Source organism: Pelmatolapia mariae, linkage group LG20, assembly GCF_036321145.2.
Source record: "Pelmatolapia mariae isolate MD_Pm_ZW linkage group LG20, Pm_UMD_F_2, whole genome shotgun sequence".
NCBI lineage: Eukaryota > Metazoa > Chordata > Actinopteri > Cichliformes > Cichlidae > Pelmatolapia > Pelmatolapia mariae.
Window position 1 is genome coordinate 24887368 of NC_086244.1, and position 25456 is coordinate 24912823.

At 39.9% G+C, this 25456-nt stretch overlaps 1 protein-coding gene across 1 annotated transcript in view; it reads right to left on the reverse strand.

Annotated features, from left to right (window-relative positions):
• Positions 1-19406, reverse strand: part of camkvl (CaM kinase-like vesicle-associated, like) — a 38959-nt gene extending 19553 nt beyond the window's left edge. Inside the window, exon 1 of the mRNA XM_063464345.1 lies at positions 19036-19406. The gene's annotated coding sequence lies outside the window, so the exon portion shown is untranslated. The remainder of the gene's footprint in view (positions 1-19035) is intronic.
• Between the last annotated feature and the right edge of the window lie 6050 nt (positions 19407-25456).

Consider the following 25456-nt stretch of genomic DNA (forward strand, 5'->3'; position numbering starts at 1 on the left):
AATAATCAGTTACTATCTGAATCATCACCAGAAGTGAAATGCAATAGCCTTCTTTCCAGGGGCAGGTGTTGGTTGTATGAAATCAAAGTACTTATGTACCTGTGTTTTTATAGTATTTTATATTTGTATTTTATTGTACAGCACTTTGGTCAGCCTTGGTTGTTTTTAAATGTGCTTTATAAATAAACTTGACTTGACTTGACTTGAAAGTCAAATGTTTAATTATTTTTCTGTGAATTTTGGCCTTGTTTTCCCACTAATCTCGTATTTCTTTCCCAGGAAGTCGAGATGTCTAAAAATGCTCACCCATGTGGGGATTAGTGCTTGGAAATTGCCAGCCTTACACTATAATGAGGCTAGGGAAAAGGACCTTTCAGACAACACTGATTTGTAATTGTAATTCTGTCAGCCTGACATTAACACAAGAGCATTATAAGCAATGTTTAGAAGCTGTGGGCTCCATTTTTCTGCTCTTATTTTGTCAGTAAATTTTCTGATTCTACAATAGGACAGCTGTACAAATGAAAAACATCAACCATTACCAAAGCTCGGCCGGCAGTACTCTTGGGGCATCAATCATTTTATCATCAGTTTATTACATTTGTACACTCACTAAAACGCATCACTTGACACAAAAACTAAATCAGAGTCAGAGTCTCTGTTGAGACCAAGTGGCTTGTTGAACTTCACTTCTGTGTTTTCCAGCATTAATCAGGGCTTACAATGTAACAATAAAAGTGTGTGACACATTCTTCAAGTGTGTTATTAATTGGAGCTACTATACAACGCTTCCTCTTGATTGTGCTGTGTCTGTATCTTTGTCTGAGCAATACTCTTAAATGTGATCAGAACAGCAATTATAGAAGTGAAAAATCAACAACAAGGCAAAAATGTTTTATTAAAGGTTTCAGTAATGCATGCCAGTGTGGAATCACACTCTTAATGTTCATGCTTCCCTGCTAGGAAACACGAACATTTGCAAAATGCTCCAGTGTCAAACACAGAACCAAGAATTTAACGTCGCCTGTCAGCTCCTCACCCTGAGCACACCGTGTCGACATGAAATGCTAGATCAAGCCAAAAGGACAGAGAGAGGGCGGATATGTTTCATGAGTTTGAGATCATGAAGGGATGCTGTAATACTCATAGGAAGACATGCAGGAAGCTTACGTGATGATCTTTTAGGCAGTGTTCAAGTGTGTACTGTACATGTGTGTTTGTGACTGGAAGGTCACCAGGGAGGAGTAACAATTTCTGTCAAGTGGTTTTCCTCTAAAAAAAATACACAATGTGTCAGTGTCTCAAAACGCAGCTCCCTCTAGGGCCATGAGCTGATGCAACTTTTATCAACCAACTTGAATTCTCTGCGTGTGTTTGGGGGCACTTTTGGTTACACTTAATCCACTTTCAGATGCTCAAGAGATGCTTATGTGGAGAGAGAGCTGTCATACACATGTGTGCAGGTGCGTGCGCACACACACACACACACACACACACACACACACACACACACACACACACACACACACACACACACACACACACACACACAAATCCCTCTTCAGTCTTTGACAATACTTACAGAACCACAAATGTACCTACCCAAACACCACCTACACGCACTCAGACACACAAAAGAAATACACATGTACACGTACTTTGCCACTGGACTTGTTATTATTCTCAGGTGAATAAATTAAACTGCAAAACCTTCTTTCCCAGCATCCATCAGTGTATGTGTCAATGCGGACGTTAATGTTTTTGTGGGTATCTCCATTGATCACGACTGCATTAATTCATTCCTTTTGTGACCAAAGATGGCCTTTGGACGCACCGCACAGAGTGCCTCTCCAAAAACCTGGACTTCAAATGAGAGGCTCAATCCACACCTCGCTTTGCAGGCACACACGCGCACATACACGCCCACACACAATGCACACATACAGTAAACAAACTAAGACACAATAAAAGAGACACATAAAGATGTGCACAAAATCGAATGAAAAAACAAACATTTCTTGCTGGTTTTCCCAACCCGGTTGTTCTGCTAATTTTCATCAAAGCAAACTCCACCAGCTCACTCCTTTTCGCTCACTCCCCTCGCTTTCTCCTCCTCTGTTTACATCACGTGTTGCATGTCTACTGACTATGATGCCAGATAGTGATAGATTGAAGTAAATGTGCCTGTACGACCAAGAACAGAAGGTCACTTTGCTGTTGTCCATCAAAATAGCCCGTGTGTCTCATACAGTTATACAAAGATTCTTCTTGACTGTTTTGAGCCAAACCTCAATCAATAAAAACTTCAGCAGGGAATATAAAATACAGCATGTTGTGAGCTGTAACTCGTGGATCGACTGCAAGATTGTTTTTTTAAAAAAAGGTTCCAAGCAGCGCTCTATTATGGTGACTTCATTTCATCAGTTATTAAACAGGAAGAAAACATCTTGTGGCTGTAGATGTGAGCTTACTTTCATTACAGTAGCCTTTTATTTATTTATTTTTTGCTAAATAATACAGTTGATGGTATGTTAAGCCTCAAATTTCTGAATATTCCAGTGCATGTTAACCTGAAACAATCTGTTCAGCTATTCCTCTCAGCCAAATTTGGCTGCTCATTATCTTCCCATGGGTTGTCTGTGAGTTTTCAGATTTTTAGTTTGTGCGAGGTGGCCGTAACATTTCTCCACTTCTGCAGTAATCTGAATCCCGAAGGCTTATCCCTCACACAAACACACATAGCTACATAATTGAATTCTAAACAAGGGGCATTTATAATTAAAAGGACAAAGGATGCAGCTGTTACATTTAAATTTTTTTTTTTTTTTTTGCAAATGGAAATGGTGATAGCCGATTTGTGATGTGATGATATGAAAATATTATATCAGAAATGGGTGAGTTTAAGCAGAAAGAGAACCAAACACCATACTTTTGCTATAATAGAGGCACTTCTTATGTACCATCTGAATGCAAATGCAAAACCACTTGCACGTGTGCATGTCTGTGTGTGACTTGGACAAGCACGAGACTTGCGGTTGCTTGGTCTCAAGGTTTGAGTGGGTGAGACAGGGGTTAAGCGATGGGATAAAAAAAGATAATCAAGATGGGAAAAAAAGAGAAATAAGAGGCAGCAAGGGAGAGGATGATGAGGATGATATATGGCTACTTGCATGATCCAGTTTGGGCATATATTCAGGACAGATATGTAACTACACACAGATGGCTCCTCCCCACACACACAGACACAGGTCAGAGAACCAGTACTTTTGTACTTGTATTGCACTCATAGTTAGACCACATATATATATATATATAGTTCTACAGAATTTGTCTGTAAATTTATTACATTCATTTTGTTTTGTATTGTGTTGATACCTGGCACATTTTGCTTCTGTTACTGCATATCTTCCCAAGTCATGTAAGGATATAATAGACTGAAATTGATTTTTTAAAAAGTGGTGTCTCTCAGGCTGGCAGACTTTTATTGTACTTTTTAAGCTTCAACTTGTTCATAGGATTCACAGTAAGTGATGACTGGTAGAATTAGCTTGAGGCTAATGCAGGCTCATGTACACTCTTAGCTTTGTGCAGCTTTGTGCATCTGTATGAAATATTAACCACATCCTCTAATAAGGATGTGGTTGAAAATCTGGATATACATTGTATTCAAAATAATGTCTGACTTGTACGCTTGTCACCACAATCAGAAGTGGATGACGATGAATGGGAAAGAAGAGATAGAGAGGGAAATGGGAGGCGGGCTATTGTGGTCAGAATGACAGCGATCTACTTGAGATGCCTCCAAATTAATTTTGGAAAATTTTGAGAAGTGATTGTACTCTGGTATTGGATAAGAGCCTTTACTGAAATTATTCATAAGCTTTAATGTCTTATTTTCAAGACAGAAAAAGCACACAAAACAATGAGGCCTGAATTGATGAGGCAAACAAACACAAATGGTGTAAAAATAGACTAATTCTGCAGACATGTAACAAGGCGGTCTTTTGTGGTTGGATTTACAGTGTAGATGAAGGCTGAGGCTGAGGATTCAGGTGACCCTGAATCCTCACTTAGTCATGTTGCAATAGGTGTAGACTGCTGGGGGATTCCCATGACGCATTGAATATTTCTTCTTCAGTCACCTTTCTCACTCACTATATGTTAATAGACCTCTCTGCAATAACGAGTCATACTCGTTATTAATCTCTGGCTCTCTTCCACAGCACATCTTCTATCCTGTCTTCCTTCTGTCATCCCAACCGGTCGCAGCAGAAGGCCGCCCCTCCCTGAGCCTCGTTCTGTCGGAGGTTTCTTCCTGTTAAAAGGGAGTTTTTCCTTCCCACTGTTGCCAAAGTGCTTGCTCATAGGGGATCATATGATTGTTGGGTTTTCTCTGTAGGTATTATTGTAGGGTCTACCTTGCAATATAAAGCGCCTTGAAGTGACTGTTGTTGTGATTTGGTGTTGTATAAATAAAATTGAATTGAACTGAGGCAAGAGAGGGTTATTTGTCCAATATGACATAACTCCATGGACTATTAATGATAGCTCAAGCCTTCCAACAGCAGCACAAACCACACTCTGTCTAATGACAAATGGCAGCCTTAAATACCCTCAGCTATTAAAGGACTAAACCATTATTTACTCACAGGTGAGTTTACCAAATTCCAACATTACACCATCTATATACAACAAGCACTCTCTTAAATAAACATATATATTTTACTACTATTTATTAACAATTACACATTTTATTTCTTAACCTTACACCAAAAACACCAAAAACCCATGTACAGAAGTTCCCCACACTCTCTTAACTCATGGCCTCTCTGGAACCTTTAAAAGGTTTAATTTGGTCAAACACCCTGGACAGGACACCAAAAAGACAGGTGAGTAATCACATCTCAACAAGAAACTTCTTTACACATAAATATTTCCCAGAGAGAAAACAGTAGACTTTATTTGCTCCCGGTAACGATTCTTTCCTCCTCACAGGGAACCACCACACTTCTTAATGAGGAGCAGCTGTGCAGGTCCTGGAACAAAAGGCTACCTGCTAATGATTAAAATACTCAATAAATATTCAATAAATAATTGAACTTCTTGTGTGCAAATGGTTATAGATGTGCAAATCTATGCTTAAAGTGCGGTGCTAATTAAAGTTCTAGTTAAAGTGCATTTAATAAAGTGCAAAGGTGCTCATAAAGTGCTGTACAAGTTACCAGAGTAAAAATGGTACCGGTGTGGAAGACCTCTTTATTACGAGACCACACAAATAAATGAATGTCCAAGCTGGCTGCTGGTTTCCTGTATCAGTGACGTACGCAACCAATCCTGTTTAAAAGGATTCTTTTGAACTAGGGAATTAATAATTCAAGTTTAGCCAAACATATTGCAACTCATTCCCAGCCGTAGAACTGAGTTAACTCAACCAGATGCACTATTCGCTTTATCCATGTAGGCATACGTTATGAATAAATGAAGCAGGAAGCTGATATAGATGCCAAACAGAAGAATGTATTGACCACAAGGTGCTAAATCCTTTTAAGGCCCATATATTCAAATGCATTCCTGGAATAGTCAGAAAAGATGTTATAAAGTACCTGAAGGAGATGTTTGTTGAAATGAGGGAGGAAGAAGAAAAGAGGGTTAATTGAGTGCGAAAGGAAGTGAGAAGGAAACAACTCTAGTGGGAAAAAAGAATAAACATTCGTGCTACACTAGCATTCGGGGGATAAAATACGATTGCGATAAAGATGACAAGAAAAAGGAAGAATGAAGGATGGAGGCAAACATGGAAGATGACAGATGTGAAAAGTGTGAGGGAATCAAAGTGAGAACTCTTCCGTGAGAAAGTCAGGAATGTGCGTATGTGTGCTAGGAGGAAAAAAGAAAAACACTTTTGTGAAATATTCAGTGCGATAAAAGACTTATAGAAGCAAAATCCCCTCCCTCGAGAGAGAGAAAGGAGAGGAAGAAAGGGGAGGAGGAGCAGAGAAGAGGAGGAGAAGGGAGCAGTGATTGAAGTTTTGGATAAGAGTCATAAGGCTGGAGACCATTTCAACAGAGGTCTCGGCTGTGAAGCTTTGTGTAGGACTGTCAGGGCCTTCTCTATTTTTAAACAGTGAGTGGGTATCCTGCTCACACCTTATAGCATCCAGTATACCTGTCGAGCTTACTGGAGGTAATTTCATGTAGAAATTTGCTGCTAGATTAGAGTTTTTGTGGAGAATACAACTTCCAGTTGTCAAATAATAATGAGCTCTTGTGTGTGAAAATGAATGTGTGTTTTCACTGGGCCTATTTCTCAGGGAGATAAAAGTGCAAATACAACCACAGTTCAGTTTGGATGGAGACACTGAGGTCCACTGTCTCAACATACAGCTTTAAGAAACTGGGAATTATATATCTGTTTGGTCAAATATGTCAGAGGAATTGCTTTTTGGATCAGGTTTATTGGCAAGCCTCTATGATTGCAGCAGTCATGGCTGAAAGCTCTGTAGTGTCAGTCCATCCATCTCTCAGAATGTATGTCTCATTCTCATGAATGCAGTTCTTTAGGAATACCTTAAAGTACCGGCTTTTTGGACACAAATATTGATATGAACGGAATGATTTTTGGTGTTCAAAGGTCAAGGTCACTGAGACCTCTTGCCATCCCTTTTTTGGTGAAGATATTATATTATAATATAATTATAAAATATTATGAAAGTGTTATAAAAGCAACATGTCTTGTTTTGGGATTTGAGTAAGATACACTTGCAATGTACACTATATGGACAAAAACACACATCACACATACAGGAGCTGCTTAGCCATGAGAAACCATGCTACGAAGCTCTCTGTGCGCAGTTTTTGTGCTGATGTTAATGCCAGAGGAGGTTTGTATCACTGCAGTTGGCAACCCCGCTCTACAACCTTACGCAAACTGCCACTTGTTGAGCTGCTGTGGTTCCTAAACATTTCCACTTTGTAATTCTACCGCTTACAGATCACGAAATATCTAGGAGGGAAACTGACTCACAAACTGACTGGTTGCAAAAGTGGGATCGCATTACAATACCATACTCAAATTCTGTGAGCTTTTCAGAACAACTCATTCTATAACAAAAATGTTTGTAAAAGCAGACTGCATGGCTTGGTGTTTAATTTCATACACATGTGGCAATGGGACTGAAAACAGCTGAATTCAAAGAATAAGAGATGAGATTTTCTTCCAAATAATATAACTCTTGGCATGGTAGAGTAAATAAATTGGTCTGTTCCCTTGTTTTGGACAAAAAAAATGAATGTAATTCTCATCAGCCTAAGCTGTAACTTATGTTGTTTCAGAACAATAATAATTTCATGATCCATCTAAACTAAGCGCTTTAAGTTGCCAAAACTGAGCTTTGAAAGCGTCATACTTCGTTTTGCCAGCTGTAGCATAGCCAGAAACATTGTGGTGGGCATAAAGACTTAGGTACTGTATTATTTTGCTGAAATTGGCAACGATTACCATTACATTAATTCACTCTTACAGGCAGCAGTACAAACAAACTGAAAATAAAATCATAACACCTCGTGAAGGCCACGGTGACAGCCTGGCACTCGCCAGCAAGCAAAACAGTTGGACCAAAGAATGAAAATAGCCTACCTGTGATGACGACACTGCTAGTATTTGAATCATTTTACTATGATCCAGTTTTGTGAGTTGTCTTTCAGTGAGGGCATTCATTAATACTGTGATAGCACCTTTATTCAGCTGATAGTTTGAGAAGAGGCTTAGTTTGTCATGTAAGGTGTCATGGCTTTAAAACTAGATGCTGTGTTGTGGGACAAATCTCCTTTAAAGTATACACATGAGTTCAAGGCAGATGGAAATCAAGCCATCAAGTCTAAGAGCATTCCTTCTCTCTTTACATATCCTTTTGTTTAAAGCTAACGGAAAAACAAATAACGATATCTCTGGCTAACAGTGGTTATTGTGGGAGCTAAAAGTTAAAGTGGAATTTGAAAGGTGGGGGAATCCTATATTCTGCTCTAGGGAGGTACTGCATGGGAATAAGACACATAATAAAAGCCTAACATGAATGTACCTTTTCCGTTTATTGAATAGCACTTGCTGACCTGTCCTTACCACTGAATATACTGGATCTCTTCCTCCTCGCCTGTACTTTCTTGCTTATAGCTATCTCTGAAAATGAACTTATACCAGACTGACTTCTTTTTTCTGGGAAATACACCAAGTCTGTCTTTAGCTGGCACCCATGCATTGCCATATTTTACCACTTAAAACAAATACCCTTGATCCTTTCCATCAGAGCTAACTATATATATATAAGTACCATGACTGCACCTTTATTGACATCTGCAACACAAACGTGTGACATGGATGAGAAGGAAAAAAGAACAAGTGCAGGTGGGACCACGTGCTGACTTAACCATCTCCTTGGCTTTAACTGGAAAGACCGTCAGGCTGCTTCAGAATCAAGTTAGATTGTTCCATCAAGTTCTACCTTTTTTATGAGAAAAGGATAACAAATAAACTGTTGTATAAGAAGGCCCAGGAAGGATCTTCAGCCAGTGTTAATTTCTCACATTGCATTTTAACAGAAACTTTAATTCTGTTAATTAAAGAAATTTGTTGGAAGAGGTATTTAACAACTATCTTTGATTGCAGGACTCAGCATTAAGGAAGCAAGCAGTGACTTCACAGTGGGTCTTTTCCCCTATCAGACCTGCTGCCCCAAAATTAAACAGACTTTCCATGAATGTAGAGCGAATTCATTTACTCTACAATCATGGACACACCTAGAACAAAAAAATCACATTCACATACCCACCAGCTTAAACACACACACACACACACACACACACACACACACACACACACACACACACACACACACACACACACACACACACACACACACACACACACACACACACACACACAAAAAGGCTCTATAAATACAGTGAGGAGGTAATGTTCATCTTGTAAAGTAGGCGGATTAACTGGAACCAGGTCAGAGCAAAGGCAGAGTATGCTCTAGCTTTTCTCCAATTTAGCTGCTTTCTCACCATTTTTTCTTGCTATTGCTCTGTTTTTGATAAGCCAGACTGCAATGGTTATCTCCTGCTCCCCCGCAGCTACTTGTTTCTTAACTCAGTGCCATGTCTCTTTAAAGGCAAGCAAGAGACCACTTGTCAATATTTGTGAGGGTTTTCAATTTTGTGAATGGATTATCCAGCATGCATACTGATATGTTCAATTATTCAGCCATTAGACTATATACACTTTTCTCTTTTTTTCCTTTTTACATAATAAGAGCACTAACAGTGCTTTCTCTCCATGGATAAGGATAGAGGATACAGTGGAGATAAATAGCTGGAAGCAGGATCTTGCCAATGTATCATTAATATAAACTACATTTTCTTTGATGAGCTTGTGTTTGTGTATCATTGGCACAAACAAAGCACCAATGTGCAACAAATTCTACCTCTATTTCACACTATCCTTTAAACTGGATTTTCCAACATGATAATTACAAAAACAACAATTCTATAAGTATTTTTCTATCCTGTCTAGGATAGAAAAATACTTCCAAGCTTGGATTGTAAATCATGTAGATGCACCTGCTTAAAGTGAGTGAATATGTGAAAGGAATGAGTAGAAGATTTTAAGGCCAGGCATATCTGTTACCATCAATACCTTTCAAAATCTGAGTGTCTCTTACTGAAGGCTAGATGCATTAAAGTAATCACTGGGGAGCCTCTGTAATGGAGCAGAGTGAGAGAGCATAGCAGGAGCACAGACAACAAAGAGGGGAAGCCAAGAAAAAGTAAAAGCCAAAGGGTAAGGAAAGGAAGGAGATATGGTTGGATGACAAGAGGATGAGAAGAAGGCTTGATTTTCATTCCAGGAGTCATTCAGAATATAAAGAATGAACTTCACTGAGGAAATCTGCCTTTGTTTCTAACCACCTCAGTATTAAACTCATCCATCCTAAGAGAGGGCAATATAGAGAAAAGAAAGGAGGGAGGAGGGGCGAGATACTGGGAGAATCTGCGTCTGCCGAGCAGTCATCTTTCACCTGTAGCTAGCAGAGACTTTGGCTTGCATAATGCAATGTGAGGATAAACCTTCTTTTATGGCCAGCTGAGCCAATAAATCAGTTCAGTGGATCAGTTCTGAACTCCCCCCGCCATCCCACCATGCCCGTAGTTGTCTGTCGGCTGCTGAACAATCCAAAAGCGATTCCTAATTTCTTAATTTGTAATTCTTCTTGAAGCTGCCTTACAAAACTAAACACTATACATTACATGCATCCATGCATTCGGCCACAGTGGAGAAAGTGGAGACACTCAGTGTGTCCCCTCTGGTGTAATAAAATCAGCACTTCAAATTTACCTTATTTTCCCAGTATGCTTAATTGCCTGCATCTGTCTCCCTCTACGCGAACGTTCCCTCTGGTTCAAAGTCCCTAACATAATTGTTTTCAATTAAAATGTGCTGTGCTGCAGCTGTCCTTAGCCTGCTCAAGCTATAGTGCTATTCAGGGGGACAGTTACCAGAATTTGAGGGGTAGTAGCACTGGCAGCCATCATTACGATCAGATGGGGAGCAACAGTTGAAGGCCTGATGATGCAGTGGCTTGTTGGATCCATCTTTACGACAGCTTGGGGTGTTACATAAGGGGTGATGCAGACAGGGCTGGTGAAGGAAGAACAAGTGATGAATCCCAAATATAATGGGCAAGCAATAAATGAGTGTTCCTTATGATGACGATGAAGTAGTAAATGACACTTATGGGCAAGTTTGATTGTACTTCTGGATTTTCTTTATATTCTCATCTTTACAACGGTGAGAAGGATTACAGTCGGTAAGGTGGAGAACTTTTTGTTTTCCATTTGCACTCTTTGTGTCATCTTCTGATCTGTGCCCTGTTTGCTGGCCCAGATTCTAGCCCAGTTTTGACACTTTTTTTGCTGAACTCAAAGAAAATGTTGGGCCCCGGTTTTAGCTCTGTTCAGTCTTCACTAGCATGAGTAAAACCCAGATGAACAGGTGAGTAGGCTCAGATAATGCAAAATTGGGCCACATGATGTATGTTAGAGATTGCTGCTTTGCCTCCAGAGGGCTATTTGGTGGAGGGAAAACTACACGAGTCTAGTTTCATTGTCTCCCCACTTCGTCCCAAAAGACCGGTGCAGTTGTTCACACATCAGTGTAATGACATAGATAAATATGAAGAAGTGGAGAAAATATAAGACAGAGGAAAGTGAGAGCAGGCCTGAGGTTGAAGAGAAAGATGATCGAAGAGAAGCTGAGAAATGAAACATTAGGAAAAGCGAAAAGAAAAAAAATGAGGGGAAGAGGAGATGGAAAAATGACAGATGAAGACGCAGACAGAGAAGACAATATACACAGGATCTTGTAATGAATGCCACTCTAATGAAGTACTCTTTCTGTCTGTCTCCATTCTGTCTATATTACCCTTCGCTCTAATCTATCTTTTTCTTTCCATGTCCCCCTTTTTTCCCTGTCACTTCAAATCCCTCTCTCTCTTTTTCCTCCAACACTGGAGAGCACCGGGGACTGGATAACTCATTACTAATTCATAGTTTCTCTCCATATATTACAAGGCCTTGAATACTGGTTAATTAAGTATCCCACAACAAAGTGAAGAAAAACCCCCCCCATCTTTTATCTGTATGATTAAGCTGCCTCCAAACATCCAGCCTTGAGAGGGTCTCTTGCTTGTCTTTTCAAGTTGGTATATTTTAGTGCAAAAGTCAGATATCTTTGAGAAAGGTCAACAAACATGCTATGTTTTCTTAGTGAGGAGTCAATGTAATTTTTAGCGAACTTTTGAAACACTGAGAAGAAAGCAGTGTAAATTAGATGTGTTGCTATCGCCTTGGGTAAAATGAATAGACTTTATTAAAATTAAATGAAGTCATATAAGCCATAAAACAACACCATACATAAAACACCAGAGTAATGAGAAAGCATATTTACAGTGTTATTGCAGGAAGTGTAACATTTCAGGAAGGAAGATGGAAATATTGTGTATACACTTTTTCTGTTTAACCCTCTCTATAAGTAAACTTTTGACTTAATTTAACAATACAGCGCAACATGGCTCATCTTACATTGCAGTAAATTGGGGTCACATTTACCAGAGCTTATCCGATCCATCTCGTTCTGGCCTGATGAGTCAGTGAGGATTTTGCAGTGTTACGCTGGCACAGGCTGACAGAAGGTACCAGACGCATTGGTAGAATTTTATTGATTCTTTTAGTCAGGGTTTTAAATTTTGTGGTTTCTCTGTTTTTCTGATGTTTATTACCACTGCAGAGAGGAAAAAAAAACATCTATGGTGTGTGTGTGTGTGTAGGTGCGTCTGTTTATGTGGGAAAGACAGCTGTTCATTCCTTGGAGTTTTGGATTGGTAAAATGTGGTGAAACTCTTTTATTATTTCTGCCACTGAATCTACATTTTAGATATTTCCAGAGGAATTTGGCTCAGATTTGGCTAACACATTGCTGGGCCAAGGATTTGGTTTTGGCATAAATATTTTGGCTGCAGTTTATCCACTTTTTTTTTTTTTTTTTTTTTGCAGGGTTTGATTTACAAATGCGCAGCATGACTTTGTCACAAGAAAATCTATACAGCAGGCACTTTATTTTTTATTTTTTGCAGTTAAGTAAGATCAAGCAGACTACTGAAAACAATTCAATGTGTTTCTTAGCTCCACTGGGAGTGAGGATGAAGGACAGCATTAAAAATGAGTATATCAGAGGGACAGCTCAGGTTGAGACAAAGTTTGAGAGGCAAGGCTGAGATGGTTTGGATATACACAGAGGGATAGAAGATATTGGACAGAGGATATTGAGTAATGCACTCCCAGGCAGGAAGGAAAAAGGGATACAACAGAAGAAAATGCAGAGAGTTGGTGTAACAGAAGAGGATGCCGGGGCGAGATGGAGGCATATGATCCGCTCTGGTGAACCCTAAAGGGAGCGGCCAAAAGAAGAGAAAGAAGGAGAGAAAGTTCCTTAGCTTCTTCCATTTGCAGGTTAGCAACTTGTTTGCTTGTTTCTTTTAGAATGACATCTCCCGGTTCTGCTGTTTATAACTGTCCCCTTTTATTGGCTAGGAAGGAATTATATTTCAAGAAAAATATCTCATTGCCATTCAATGTGATGGACAGCAAGTTTGGGTGAAGCTGCTTCTCACTTCCCACTTTAAGCACTTCCCTTTCCAACTTACAGCAGCCATATCGATTGACAGTCATAGATTACATATAAGATACAGACGTAACATCCATAAAAAGTATGGTGTGTCACACAGGCAGAGATAGCCTAGTTGATAATTAAAGTTCTAAAACTGTGGTTTGTTTTCCCCCTTGCTGAGGTTCATTTGTGCAGATATGAACACAGTAATCACACTAGGATGTGGCCCAAAACAACTGCACTGAGACCCTTTGGAGCAGGTGGTCTTTGTGTGATTGCAAATAAACTCCAGAATTACTAAGTTTATGGTGTGAATGTGATCTGACCTTGATCCAAACTAACTGCACGGTGTATGCTGCAAGTTTGAGATAAAGAACATCCCATAGCCACGTATGCTTTGTATTCTGGGATGTGGCAAAGTACTATAGATGTGCAAAGGTGTGCACAGGCTGGCAACTAGCTGTAAAGTAAACTTCATTCCTCATTCTTCATTTTCTCCAGTAGTCCACAGCACCTTTTTCCTGCATTTATGTTTGCTGCTCCCACCCCAGACACATCTGTCCAATGAGCGGACTCAACATTCTCACATGGTTTGTAGTGGCACATTTTGGATCACTTGGAGTTCACTTGGAATTTTCTCTATGTGAAAAGAAACCGAATCACTGGGAAAAGCTATAAGTTTACAAACTCATTAACTGATTTGGTCCAGAGTAAACAACCTATAGATGTGAAAACGCTTTAAGAAAATACTAGAATCTCACTCACAGACACTGAAGTCCAAATAAAAGGCTGGCTTTATCCCATAGCAGACCATATTATTTATGAGATAATTCCTTTAAATAAAAATCCTCCATAGGGTGCCAGCAGCACAAACACAGCTGACAGGTCCAGTTCAGTGACGGTGACAGCTCAGCTACAGCTGCCAGTGTCAGCACACCTGTCAATCAAAACCAAATTTTAAGTATTGCACAGGATAGGTTATAGAAAATATTCAACAACAGAGAGTTGTTATTAAAGGGGAAATTAACTATAGAGATGAGTCTATTTTTTGCACCTGGCTGTAAAAATGCTATGTGGAAATGCAGAAGTTTGGCATTACAACAATATGGGCCATTTGAGTCACTCTCGAGTGGCCATTAAAATAACTGATTTTGGCACTTCTACAATGGCTTTATTTTTCAGCCTTGAGGTTAACACTTGTTAACAACAGGTTGGAATATTAATATTAAGCTTTTCTCTGTTAAGGACAAATATTTTGAGAAATGTTCAGCCATCCAATCCAGTTGACAGCAGCAGATCTCAGGTTGTAGATGACATCTGTGATTTTAGTATAGACAATGCCATATTATATCATATAATACTGTATATACTTTAGTACACCATATACTACATACATTTTTATGAATTGAACTTAAATTCAGATGAAATTTGTGGTCTGGTCTATTTGCGCATCAGTTTATTAATTGTCATGCACAATAACTAGAATATTAATCTCACAAGGGGAACTGCATCTGATGAAACATCAGGCATTTCATTTGGATCACCTGCATTAGCTGTACATTAACGAATGAATGTAAGACTAGAATATGCAATCACCTGTGATTATTTTCATGTTGGCTTGAAATAAAATGTCTCTTCTGCATGTGTGTACATTTCATGTTTTGGAGAGGCAAAGTGTGAAATGGACATTGTGGACTGGTTTGTCTATTAAATGCTTTGCCGTGATATCAGGTTGCACCATGGCATCAGACATTGGGCATTCTGAAGCTGCAGTGTTGGCTTAAGTTACCATATCTGGATAAAAAGGTGAGGTGCTAGGTTATTAGTTGAACCTGGCAAGCTTGGTTAGCAAACCACATCTATAAACCGCATGGGCACATTGCATGGGCTAATTAGCATGAAGTAAACTAGATAACTGAAGTAACTTTGTGCATAGGTTGTATTACACAGAAGTTCATGTTATATGCATATGTCAGCTAATCCCATTGAAACTGTTCTAAAAGGCGACAAATGCAGAAGAGCAGTCCAGCTTGGTGACCTGTTTGAGGCTAAAGTAAGCTAGGCTACTGGATACAACTGCTACTACCACTACTGATACCATGTTTCTGTATGTTAATTCCACAGACCACTTTTATAGTATTTTTTTTTTTTGCTGCTGCATATTTTATTAAATTGAAAATATTTAGCAATTTGACATCTTTTTCTTTGTTTTTACATATTTTGTGCTGTGTTCAGCCAAGTGCAACAAAACTTGTTCCTTTCACAGAGTCTGTCTTTCTCTCCCTAGACTCTGTGTGTCTGCAAACCTGTCAATCAAGGCAGCCTGCCCTCGAACTTTACGCTGACCAGTAAAACTCCAGGATAAGTTATAAAATTTTCAGAGGTAACTTTCCATAATGGCCAAAAGCTTTTTTCTGGTTCATTTTTCAGTCCTGTATTCTGCTGCATTAGCCATATATTATAATATGTACTTTTGACACCATTATCATATGTTAGTAATGCTATATATATAACTAGACAGACAGACAGACAGACATTTAGAGTTCAGCAAGGGACAGAAGGCTCAGCTGCAGACTCAGAGAGCAGATGACATGGGAGTATGAGAGAGCAGGATGGCAGAAGATGAGCAAGGATGGCAGGACATTAGAAACCTCTGGCACCAAACTCAGTAAAGGAGAAAAAACATAAGCATATGCTGTGTGTGCAGTTTATCCTGAAGCTCATGCTTATGTAACATAGGTAGCATGTGTGCAGGAAAAAAAAAAAGAGTTTTTGATTTGACTTTTGGCACTTCTGTATTTGCTGTCAAACTTTTTTCTATCTATTCATCCTTTCCGGTAGCCCGGTGTTTGCCACGAACACTGCCAAATTCTTGATGACAATAAGTCCCAGGGGGCACGTAAGGATCATTACTGCCTACCAAATATAGTGACAGAGAGCGAACACAAAGGGTCCTTAAAGTCATGTTGATGGATCTCCTGTAACCACCATATGTAATCTGTGAGGGCTGCCGTGATGGAAAAGCTCTGTGGTCATGGACATGGCCGTTACAGATTGCACCAAAGTCTGCGACTCTATTCTGAGCGGCAGACTCAGAGGGAAACATTCAGAATCAACCAGAATCAGAGGGTGTTTACAGCATCCACAGTTATCAGCTACTATTATGGCATACCATTACATTATAATGGGATATTGATGCCCACAATACACCAGCATCTACCTATTAGGTTAGCTATTGATGAAATCATAAATCTGTAAAATTGCCTTTTATCTGCAGGGGCAGATAAAACCGGATATGCGGCGCTCTCTCCCCAACATTCTCCACCCTTATTAATAAAGAACATTTACTTTTTCTATATTTAAGGATTTTCCTTTTTAGTTGCACATTTCCTTTAACCTTTCGCTTCATAAAGAAATACTTGGGCTGATGGGTACCACCAGTGTTGGTATTTCAAGCAATCCTTTCTTCTGGTTTAAGGTAAAGCAGAGGAAGTGAAACAGACAGTATGTGTTGTGTAACACTGTTTATAACCCACCAGCAAAGTGCACCAATTTTAAATAATCAGTATGTTTCTCATTGAAGAAATGCTAAAATATTTTAAAAACAACATAAAAATACTCGTTTTCATATATTCTGAAGATAAAAAAAAAAGCTCACTGGCACACAGCCAAACAAACGTGATCAAATTATAAAAAGGCTCAGTGGAGGTAAAAGCAGGTCAGCACTCAGATTTAAACTGTGTCACCGACAGTTACATGCCACATAAACTGCACATGACTAAATGTTATATCTCAGTTTTTATGTTACAGTAAGCTGATTTATACGCAACTCGTCGTACTTGGTCCTGCAAACATTTCTGACTGCATGTCACAGGTCAGCCGGATGAAAAGCTTCAAAATGAAACCTGACTTTTAAAAGGCAGCGTTCTCTGTTGTCTGGATGCAGGGCACAACCTGAGCCGCAGCTTCCATTATCAAAAAAGCAGGTTGGTGACTGACAAAAAACAACAACGAAAAAAAAGTAAATGTACACAGATACACCTGATTACACACATCCCCTGTATCAGTGAAACCACCTTTGTTTGGTTAGGAACGTGAAGTGTTGGCTTGTCAGCTTTTTGGCTTGTCCAGCTAAATCCAAGCACGGCTGCCTTTTCGCGATGAACAATACAATGACAAAACTCACAAGCGATGTGAAAGCCTTTTGTGCTTTAGGCTGGAGCTTTTCTCTACAAACTCTAAATGAGGTCTCAAGAGATGCATTAAAAAAAACTTACAGGTTTAAGGGACAGTGGCCACAAATGAAAGACCCAATGATGATAGATTGATTGATGTGGAGGGCAGTGGGTGGTGAAATGAAGACTTGGAAGGATGAATGAATAAAGAAATAACTATACCGACAGTGCATATTGTGAAGCTAACAGCTCAGCATGCAGGTGTGAACTGTGTGAGATGTGGTGCTTGAAACGTTGTCTGACAGAATGTTATTTTTTGCCTTGTTACATAAAATCAAAGCACGCTAAATCTACAGAGTAAAAGAAACTGTGTTGGGAAATACACCGCAGCCCTTACAAGTCAAATGAGATGAATATGTGAACATCCACATTTTTTTTCCTTGGCCACTGTGTTTGCTTTCTCAGCTCAGCAACCTCTTTTACTCTCTCTCTCTCTGGGGTGCAGTAGTGTAGCAGCATATACATGAATTTCTCTCATGTTTTCTCCACTCTGCCAGCCCACTTTATCAAACTGCAGGAGCTCACATTAATGAAGTTAATGAGGCCAGCAGGGGGTGGCCTCATAACAAAAAAAAAAGAAAAAAAAAAAAAATTAAATATGATGTACTATCCATTGTGTCTTTAATAAACTCTTTATTGGTTTCAATATATTTGAATAAAATTATTCAAACAGTACATTTGCATTTGCTGCCCCTTTTATAAAAAAAAGTGGTGCTCTGTGAAGGCTGTAACTGGCCACTACATTAAATTTGAAGATTTCTGCAGTCACTCTCAAAGCATTTGAGCATAATCACTTATTTCAAAAGCCCACTTTAAACGTAATCAGCCGCCTTGATTCAGCATAAAACTCATAATGCTGACTTAGTAAGTGTAGAAAATGCATGATTACCAAAAAAAGAAAAAAACCCTGGTAAACCTAAAGCTGGATACGGTTTAGCAGAGCCAGACAGCAGAGAGAGCGAGAGAGAGAGAGAGAAAGGATGTGAGGATGAATATGTGAAGGTTTTGGGTTGTTTTTCTTCTAAGGGGGTCTCTTAATTTTACTCAAAACTAATCAGCTGCTGTGCTGGGAGCGTGAAAAGGACAAAGTGCGGATGATGCTGCACCTCTCTGACGAAGAGCTTTGAACGCTTTCACTTTTCCTTAAGCGTATTTTCCAGACTTTTGTTGTAGAATTGTTTAAAGTGTAGTAGCATGAGGGCGAAAACTTGCCTTAATGCAGCAAGTTACAAACGTCCAACACCGTCGTTTGTTATTACTCTTAAAAAAAGAGTCGTTGTTACTTGTTAGATGTAATCTGTTCCTTTTGTTTTCATTATGGCACGAGAAGAAGCCAGTAACACTTTATGAGTCCTGCTGGTTGCCACTTTGGAGATTATCGCTGCAGCTGCTTTACGCACGCTGGCTGCACCGCGCACATCGGCAGTAACCGAAGAAGCAGCGCGCCAGGAGAAAAGGAAAAAAAGCGTCTCTTTTATCTAATCTTTTATTTAATTACTGCTTTCTAGCAGCCACGCAGGATACAATAGGGAGACATGAAATTAATTCGCGTTTGTCATTTGAAGTTTGAAGCCTTACCTTGAGTTGTCGCGGCTCGGAAGAAGTGCGGGTGCGCGTGTTTGAAGCCCCCTGTCCAAAATGGAAAGTATCGTCCTACTTGTTACTTGGGAATAAATTAATGGTTGAATAACACTTAAAATGGCTTTTGAACCAACAGAGTCAGCGAGGTGAACTGCAGCTCCTGCTCTGGCACGACTGTCTGAGAATTAGTTTGCTTGCTTCTGACTGCCGCCCTCCCTCCCACTCGCTCGCTCACTCACTCACTGTCTCCCACCCATGAGAAATAAATAATCTTTCATCTCTCTCTCTCTCTCTCTCTCTCTCTCTCTCTCTCTCTCTCTCTCTCGATGAGCACAGCAGGTGGGCATCTTTGAATAATGTGAGATCATTTTTAAAGGCTGCTCGAGGCCCAACTGTGTGTCCCGCACTCCTCTCCAAACACTGCGTGCTTTCACGGTTAAACAAAACTGTGCTGATCATAAGATTTTTCTCCGGCTGTCCGGTGTGTGCAGGCAGCGGATTGGGAGTGGCCGGGATTAAAACCGTGGGATTATATCTTAACATTCATTTCATCTCACGCACTGGAAGCACGCTGGTGGACAATGACATCAGCCTTTGGCAGACTCAAACAAACAGACAGATTCACGTGGGTAGGGATGGAGAGAAAGACAAGGGAAAGGAGAAAAAACAGAACAATGGATGAGAAAACTAGGGAAAGAAAGCCTTTCACCTCTCAGATTGAGCCAAGAATATGAAGCTTTATAGAAAATCAATCAAAGTAACGGGGCGTGCAGGGCACAAAGGGTCACCAGGGTGAGATATTCCTGGGGTGAGTGTATTCCTCTGGCTAGAGTGTGTGTGTGTGTGTGTGTGAGTGAGTAGTGGATGCATACACACAGCCAAGTCCGTGTATGTGTGCCTGCATACTGACAGATGGCTACTGTAATGACGCAGGAACTAAATACTGGGTTTCTATGCGTCTGTGAGGTCGCTTGCCTGCTCATATATGTGTGTTTGTGCATGTGTGTATTTGAGGGGGAGAGGGAAAAAGGAAAAGAAAAAAAAGAACTGCATGTGTGTGTGCATGTGTGTGAAGGAGAAAGAGTTAGCAAGTTGAGCTTGATGCAGAGGCAACAGATATCTCCTTTTTTGTTCCAGCAGCCTTCACACAAACACACACACACACACACACCTATGCAGTGTGTGGCATTATGCTTTTGGTTTTTTTGTCCAGGTGTTTGCAGTCTTTTTTTTCACAAGAGACCTTGAGTCTACTGCTGCTTCCATTTGCTGTGAATACAGACATACAAAGGAGTGTATAGGTGTGTTTGTGTAACACACACACACACACATACACACACAGAGATACAGTCAAATCTCAAGGAACAGGAGAAATGTAAGCATACAGTCACATCAGTGAGGATCATGCCAAGAGCTGCACAAACTGCAAAACACAGTGGTGGGAATTTTGTGATTCTCGGTTTCTTCACTGCCTCAGGGACTGGGCAACTTGCAGTCATTGACTCAACTATGAGTTCTACATCAAATCAAACAGTGCTTGAAGACAATGTGAGGACAGCTGGCTTAAAATTGAAGTTGAATTGGACCTTACAAAAAGAAAAAATGGTGGGAGTAATAGAATGACGGTAGTCATGAAATTCAGTCAGAATGACTGAATCTCATAGCGATGCAGTGAAGGAATTTAAAGCAGGAGGTAGAAGCTACTTTCAGCCACTCTCTTATGCACAAGGGGTGGCTACAGAAACCCAGCAAGGTGATGTCAAAGACTGATTATTGTTTCCTCAAAATACAGCCCTGTGCAACATATTTGAGCCACCTCTCGTTTCTTTACATTTTGCTTTGTGTATTTTTAAAGTGGCCTTGAGCAACAGTTCTCCTGGCTTTCTGTAGCTGGATCTTCAGTTGATCCAGCCACTGTTATTGAAGCCTCATCAAATGGTGAAAGGGTCACTCTTGAACCATTCTTAAGGAAGGAAAACAGGCAGAAAAGGTTGGGGTATGCCAAATTACACAAGAACTGGGCTGAAACAGAGGGGCGATATCTCTTATGGAGTGATGAATCCATCCATCCATCCAAATTTCTAATTTCTGGTTCAAATCACCAAGGTCAGGAGAGAGCTACAACAGTGAGTGTCTACAGCCGTCAGTAAAAGATGATGGAGGCTCTGTCATGGGGCCATGCATTTCTGTTGGTTTTGGTTTAAGGAAAAGTACTGTCACATTTTGACCTACTGGAAAGCACCTGAGTGCCAAATGCTTCATTTTTCAGCATGGCATCCTCAAACACACTGCCACTGCAGTGAAATCCTACTTGGATAGAAAAACACACAATAGAAGACTTATCAGTCACCATCACAGGTACGAGTTCTGGGGACTGGCCTCCCCAGAGCCATGACCTCAACATCATTGAAGCAGTGTGGGATCATCTTGACAGACAACAGAACAAAAGGCAGCCAACATCCAAAGAAGAGCTTTGAATATCCTTCAAGAAGCCTGGAGAACTTTTTCTGAAGACTACTTCAAGAAATTACAAGAAAGTTTGTCTAAGAGAATTCAGTCTGTGTTTAAGAATAAAGGAGGTCATGTCAGATATTGCCTTTCAAATTCATACGAATTCATTTTTTGCCCTTTATACTGGATTTCCATGTATGTTTGCATATGTTTCAATAAAGTTATTGTTGCTAAAGGGGACACTGTAGCCTATGATGCCAACTTTGATATTATGTTTTTTCAGTAGAATAAAATTACAGCTTGATATTTTGTTGAATAAATGAGTGACCTTGCGGTTTTGTTCAAGTATACCATCTTTTAAGTAGGCTTCAGAAGTTTCATGCTGAGATATATGAATAAGTGAATATTTTCCACAAGTTCAAATAATATATACAATCACAAAATAAGCAGGTCTGCTCAACAAGATGCTTTTCAATGATACTGCTGCGCATTCTAATAAATATAGTATGGTTAAGAGGGCACAGGAGTAGGATTTGTAATTGTTGGTACAGATGTGTGATGTGCCCACTATGCTTTATTACGAACCATCATTTTGAGTCATAGTATTTGTAATGATAAGCACTAACCTTCACCTCGATAAGTGCATCAACACTGAGCCAAAAACCCCACTCACTTTAAAGATCTGCCACTTTTGGACAAAAACATGTTTGAAAAGGGAGAAGAGCTGAGCCAAATTGTGCAATCAAAGCAAACAATAAAACATACTTCCTTATATTTAGATTAAAATGCATCATAGCTCTGAGGACTCACAGTAAACATTCCTTTGCCAAACGTGCCATTCGGAGTCAGCAGGCTTCAAGGCCAGCAGCCATCGAAAAGGAGAGTTCAGTGCTCTGGCCCTTCTTCACTCACTTCTCACATTCTGCTTTCCCTTTGTTCCTCCACTCCTCACGCTTTAGCTGCACTCCAATTGTTTTTGAATGTGAATGTTTGCATGTGTGTGAGTTTGGAGGCTTAACAGCTGATATAAACTTCACAGGCTTGAATGAAAGGTTGAAAAATGTGCATTTAGCATCTTAGTAATTATTAGCCTTACCTCAGCACACATCCATATGCGTGCACACATCTGACAGCTTTATGAGCCAAGCTCGGCATTCTCTTAGTTGTCTCAGTACTCTGACTTCATGTTTCTAGCTGTTGTGTTCACACACAGAGTAATGGTTTGGTACATGGATTTACATGCAAACATTCTCCTTACAGGCTTAATTTAGAATTAAATCCCTAACAGCCTGCAATCTAGCCTTTCAAATTTGGCACCAAGTAATATAATGCTATTAGGGGCTGTGACCAGCTACTGCTTGCACTCCTTTACCATGTTGGTGCTCAAACATGTGTGAGAAACAAACAAACCAACGCGCGCGCACACACACACACACACACACACACACACACACACACACACACACACACACACACACACACACACACACACACACACACACACACACACCATGTGCCTTACTGGATTGTCTCCCACTTCCTTTTGTCGGAAGCTTACCCTCCCTTTCTCCCTCTGCCATTCTGCTCACCCTCCATCCTTTCATCTCGCCTGCCCTCTCTCCTCTCGTTCTCATCTTCATCAGCATTGTTCACTTGGTCACTCTCCTTTATATTTTCCATTTCTCGCTGTTATAGATTCTACATTGTCTACTCACCCCACCCTCCCCCTTCAGTTTATTTGTTAACACATCTTTTTTTCCCACTTCTTTTCTTTTTGTGGCCCTCCTCTGGCTCTCTATGTTGGGCTGATGGCCAGTGTAGACCAGAGACAGGTTGCAATTACTTTACTCCTACTCTGACAGCTGTAGTGAAGCAAGGAAGGGAGATAAAGGGACTAAACAAAAAGATAAACAGAATAATTAGGGCTAAACTTAACACCCTGATCCATTTATTTTGCCCACTAACGAACGATTCTGAATCAGGAGCATTTCTGTTATCTCTACAGTCCTGTTCACAATAATGCAGAATCCAATTAAGCGTGCTACTCCTCCCCAAAGTTATCCGTCTTTTTCATCCACTGACTTGCCTGCACAATCTGACATCAAGAGACTTATAATACAGTAATGGAGAATGATTTCTTCCACATGCCCAATGTAGCATACAAGAACTGGCCTTAATTGGTGTAGCTATATTTGAGTTGTGATGTAGGGCGGGCATTGCCTCCTTGACTTGAGCACTGTGTGGGGACAAATTTGCATATCTTTAAAAATCAATAATATGAGACAAGAAAAGAAAAAGGAAAACAAAGCATGAATTCAAACATTTTTTCACTGAACGTGTCTCTTGGATCTAACCTGGGCCATGCTGCAGTTTTCAAATGTTTTCCTCAAAGTAGCAGCTTAAACAGAAGGAGAGCTCATTAGTTAAAGGTTGTAACAGGTATGAATAGGTATTGTTTGAAGATCGTCAGCTAGATTCACCTGTGTGAATGATTTTGTTAATTACCAGAACTAGTGAGGAGGAGAAAGTTTCATTGTTGGCTGTAAGCTGGGCTCCAGATGCTATTTTTGTCCCGGGTGATCGATGATATTTCTCTGGGGGTCAAAACTTACTGTGACAGGTGCCACCAATTAGGTGGAGCCGGCAACCTTTATGTCCCTTCTTTTTTCAGTAAATAGGCAGGTTTTCACACACATGTACAGTAAGTGAGTCATCTTGCACCCACACATTTATGGTGTGAATTACTTAAATTCATACATAAGCATACAGTTGTGGTCAGAAGTTTAAACAGAATAATTAGGGCTAAACTCATCATGAGCATGAACGTTATGGTAATTTGGGGCCGTTAGTTTCTTTAATCTGTTCTTTTTTCCAGAGTGGAATGACTGTACAGCATTTATCATTAATTACTTTCAAAAAGAACACTTGGGTGCACAATCTTGAATTTATTTAGGATTTCTAATCCACAGAGGCTATAATAATATATATACATACAGGCTCAAATATATACATGCAGTCACGTCATTCTTTTAGTGGTGGTGCTGAAGGATTTACAGTGCCTTTGAACTTGATGGGGCCAAAGCCTATTTAATCATCATTAGTGATACTGACTGATGCAAATTGTGAGTTTCTCTTTGCAGCATAAAAAGGATTTGCATGACAGCACTCGTTGGACTGACCAAACAATTGTATATTAGGTATAAGGTTGTATTTTTTTAGATGCATCTCTACTTTGACAAGATCTGAAAGATGAGCGGTTGGTTAGGATGTTCAGTAATACCCCGGGAACCACCAAGGCTTAGTGTTTGCCATGATATGGAAATTGCTGGAACACCAGTGTCAATGTCCACAGTGAGGTGAGTTTTACTTTGTCACAGATTGAGAGGGTGTTGACCAAGAAAGAAGCTTCAGCTCAACTCAAACTCAACTGAAATTTTGAGCTGCCCACGTGGACAAGACAAATGCCTCTGGAGATGGTTTTATGGTCAAATGGGCCAAAGAAAGAAAGGTGAGGCTTTCAAACCTAAGAACAGTGTACCAACTGTCAAGAATTATGGTGGTATCATCATGCTCTGGGGCTGTTTTGTTGCCTGTGGCACTGGTACATTGCAAAAAATGCATGGAAAAGTGAACTACCTCTAAATTCTTCAACTTCAGCTCAAATAAACAGCTGGATGGTTTGACATGATTGGGTGTCCCAACAGGAAATTTATTTCAAACATATATCAAAACTGCTTTTGCAACGGATAAAGCAGGGTAACATTAGGCTTTTTCCCAAAAATATCAGACAAACTATGACAGAAGCTTGTTCATGGTTACCAAAAATATTAGTGGGATGCATACACTCAATATACTGTTTTTAAGGTTGTATATATACTTTTGACCTCGTGTGGAATAGAGAAAATCCAAACTAAATTCAAACTTGAGCACCCAAGTAATATTCTTTTAGTCATTAAAGATGTATTCT